Source organism: Capsella rubella, unplaced genomic scaffold (assembly GCF_000375325.1).
Source record: "Capsella rubella cultivar Monte Gargano unplaced genomic scaffold, Caprub1_0 scaffold_8, whole genome shotgun sequence".
In the NCBI taxonomy this organism is placed as follows: Eukaryota; Viridiplantae; Streptophyta; class Magnoliopsida; order Brassicales; family Brassicaceae; genus Capsella; species Capsella rubella.
In genome coordinates, this window is record NW_006238916.1 from 3188747 (window position 1) to 3193430 (window position 4684).

The following is a 4684-nucleotide window of genomic DNA, read 5'->3' on the forward strand; positions in this document are numbered from 1 at the left end:
TAGCATTACTTTGAAAGATATTCTGGTCATCTCTTAAAACAGGTCTCTTAATCGGGTCTTGGAATTAAATCTTATTTTCGAATATCGAAAAGATTTAATAGGTATTATAATTTTCAATTAAGGAAATAGTTTAGGTGAAAAATCTCAGTTTTTTTATGTTTTTCATTAATATTTCTAAATTTAAATATTTCGTACATTATTAAACTTAAAACATTTAATTTACCTTATTGCAAGTAGATTAAAGATTAAATTTTATATTAAAATTGTTTACAATTACAATATTTATCATATTTTCCTTTTTTGTTAACATTTTAGCAGATTAGTTTATCATATACTTTTGCCAATAGTTAAATTTTATTCATAAGGTATTCATAAATAGATTATCCAAATTTATGAAATTGTTATATATCATTTATGTTATCTTTCAACCGATATACAATTTTTGTAAATTATATTAAAAGATTGCATTTTCTTATACACCGTTGAGGTAATGTCCGTGATTGATAAATTTAACGGTTTTAGGGAAAATATAATATATACGTACTTATATTAAAACCAGACCTAATTACTATTGTATATATTATTTACTTTCTATACAGTTAAAATATACAAATCAACACGCGATTTAACTCTATAGAATTAAAATTAAAATATACAAGACTATTATGTTTATCCTATACTATTGAATACCAAATATTAATACAAATCCAATTATATCTTTAGTTTAAAAACATCATCCGTGCGAAAGCACGGGCCATCCTCTAGTTATTATATTAATACATAATATGGAAACAATATACTATACTTATTTTTAAATACTTTTGAAAATAAAAAATAAAATCAAAAACTTAAGCTGAATATTAAGCATAAAATATTTCTTATATTACATTTACTAAATCACTATATTTACTAAGAGTATACTCCATAAGTTTTTAAATTAGGAAAAATTAGTTAAATAAAGAGAAATTGATACTAATAACCTTTTTTATGATACTCTCTTTTAAACATACCCTCATTTTTTGTCATTTCATTTTTGCCCTCTCTTAAATTTTAATGGCTATTTTACCCCTATTTGAAAGAATATTCCTTCCAAAAATTTTCCCCCCAAAAATTTTCCGCTAAAAACTTTCCCACCAAAAACATTTTCAGAAAAAGTTTTCCCGCCAAAAACAATTACCGCAAAAAAAAAATTTACAAAATTTTCCCGCCAAATCTTTTCTAAAGGGTTTTTTAAAGGTTTTACAAGGGTTTTTAAAGGGATTTACAAAAGATTTTTAATGGTTTTTAAAAGATTTCTAATGGCTTTTAAAGGGTTTTAGAGGCTTACAAGGGTTATTGAATGATTTTTAAATAATTTACAATGGTTTTTAAAAGTTTTTGTAAGTTTATAACAGTTTTAAAAGGATTTACAAGGATTTTTAAAAGATTTTTAAAATTTACAAGGATTTTTAAAGGTTTTTCAAAGGATTTACAAGTGTTTTTAAAAGGATTTACAAGTGTTTTTAAAGCATACAAGGAATCAAAAATGGTTTACAAAGGATTGACAAGGGCGGGAAAATTTTTGTCGGGAAAAATTTTGTCGGAAAATTTTTGGTAGGAAATTTTTCGGAAGGAATATTCTTTTAGCTGGAAAGAATACTCTTTTCTTTGTTATGGATTATAATAAAGGAGGGTAATTTAGTCATTTTTTATATTGAAAAGGGTATTTTTGAAAATAGACACATAGAGAGGATACTTATATAAAAGGGTATCATAAAAAAAGTTAGTTGTGCAAATTCCCCTTAAATAAATCAATATTACGATTGTTACAATAGGAACATTTGAATTTTAACTTCTATTTCAAATTTAAAAGCTAATTACACTTCTATTATATAGGGACTTAAAATTTCTCATTTGTCAGTTATACTCAGTTTTATGTCTTGATTCAATTATATTAATTTAATTATTCTTCGGACGACAAAAAAAAAATTATCTAATTATTATTCATTTTTCATTATTCTTTTTAGGGGGAATTTCAAAAATACTCCTTTTCCAATACCACTTTTTAAAAATACCTCACTTTCTAATTTTATCAAAAAATCACTATAAAAATTTGAAATTTATCAAAAAAATATGGATAAACTTATATTTATAGACACAAAATATCTTTACATGTCTATAAATTTATATATAAATTTCATAAGTACCGTATAAATATCTTTTAAAAATCATATAAAAAGCTTATAAAAAATTTCTAAACCTTTTAAAAACCATATAAAACCATATAAATGCCGTTTAGAACCTTTTAAAACTTTATAAATATTTGGATTTAGTTTCCCAGTAGTAATGATGATCTTGATGTACCTTATCAACCATATAAAAGTTTATAATTTTTCATATTTGAAAAGGGGTATTTTTGAAAATGGATAGAAAAGAGGAGTATTTTCAAAAAGGGGTACACCAAAAGGGGTATTTCTCAAAAATTCTCTTCTTTTTAAAATACACGGATCTTTGCGGATTGATTCGTCATAACATACATTGTGAGTATGTAATTTCTTTAATACACGTTCTTTATTTGTTTTATTTAAATATTTTATTTTATTTTATTTCCGAATACACACTTTTCCCAAAGAATTGAAACTAAATATACATTTCGAAATAATAATTGTTGATACTAAAATAAACGTAATAATAACACATATGATAATAACGTGAAAAAATAAAATAAACCCAGAAACATTCTTCCGCGCTGTAGCGCGGGTACAAATCTAGTCTATATATAGAAATATATTGTGGTTGTATTATTGAAAGGAGTGGTACAACTTATATATAAACACATAACATAATCAAATGACATAATTAAAGGGGTTACATAGAATAATATAATCAATATATATTAGAGGAATATATGGGATTTGAGTACGTAATCATAGGTGGTATGACGATATTCTTTCCTTAATACACTCCTTCAATCTCAAGGGGGGTGATGAAGTGTACGTAGACAGCGGAAGACAACGGAATCAACGTCTTGAGATTGATATCGTTGAGGAATATATGGGATTGAAGAAGCATAGAAAAACACTTTTATGTGTTTGGACGGATTTATCATAAACTGGATCACAGGTTGTGTGAAGGTTGGAAAGATATTAATCGTTTGGAAGCATATAGCTTATGATAAAGTGAAAGAAGCATTTAGCTTTACAAAAATGTGATATGTTTTTTTTTTTTAAGAAACATTAAAAGAAGCTATTTTGGCTTAGATTCAAAGGCTTATGATAAGCATGAATGATGAAAAAAAATTTGGCTTTAAAAACAAAATAAAAAGAAGAAATATTTGGCTCAAAAATATTAAGAAGCTCATGGCTTAAAAAACAGTAAATAATAAAAGAAAGTTTTGTTTTTTTTCTTAAAGAAACTAAATATAAAGAAGCATTTGTAGCTTAGATTCAGAAGTCTATGTAATAGACTTGAATGAGAGAAGCAACATGGCTTAGATCCAGAGGTTCATGATGAATTTGAATGGAAGAACCACTTGGCTTAACAAAAATAAAAATAAAAGAGAACGAGTTTAACCGTTAGATCATAACTCGGGAGCAAACCTGCTCTGATACCATATAGAAATGTATTGTTGTTGTATTATTGAAAGGAATGATACAACTTATATATAAACACATAACATAATCAAATTACATAATTAAATAGATTACATAGAATAATAGAATTAATATATATTAGAGAAATATAGGGGATTTGAGTGATCATAGGTGGTATGATGATATTCTTTCCTTAATACTATAAATTAGTTTACGTATTTTCTGGCGACAAAAAAAAAATCGTGTTTTTCTGACATATTATATAAGTCGCTTTTTTGGAAAAAATTTCCATTATGTTTTTGACATGTGCATTATGCATAGTTTTTTATTGGGTTCTCACATATAGATTTGTTTGAGAAATGGTATCTAACAAATTCCTCTGTTTGTAGTCTATTGTTATAGAGTGGGTAAAATTAAAATTCGATTTACTATGATAAAATAGGTAATTGAAAACAACTCCATTTAAAAATAAAAATTACTAAACTAAAAAAGAAATATTAGAGTTTTCAATTAAAAAAAAATATATTTACTATTTTATGGGTCCTTATCTACTATGATCACGTTCGAAGGAAATGTTTCAATCCAGTTTGGAATTGGAAAAAGCCCATTCCACATAACGTGGGTTAAGTCTAGCTAGGGTTGCATTCTTGTGTATGTATATTTAGTAACTAGTCGGTTGCCCGCGCTACGCGCGGGAGTTTATTATATTGTTTATGAGTAATTGATTCGTATTTTATTTCCTATTTATTTTTTTCACTATACCATACTTTACTTTTTTAAAACTTAAATTGTGTTTTTATAGAAAAACTATTGAGTTTTACCTTCATTAGTCGTTGAGAAATTAAGTGTGTATAATATAAGTCGAAGTGTGGGCGTAAATGGAAGTGCGGTTGAGAATCATTGAGAAACGTGTGCTATTAGGGTTTTTACCAAATATAGATCTAGATGTTAATATTTTGGGCCCTTCTAAATGTTGGCATGAAATTTGAACATGATTTGTGGGTTTCGGGCGGATTGTTGTATTTTTAATTGTTTACTTTATCTCTTTATATATTGTCATAATTTATTATTTTTTGTTTTACGGTTTCCTTTTTTGGATTTGTCGTACTTTA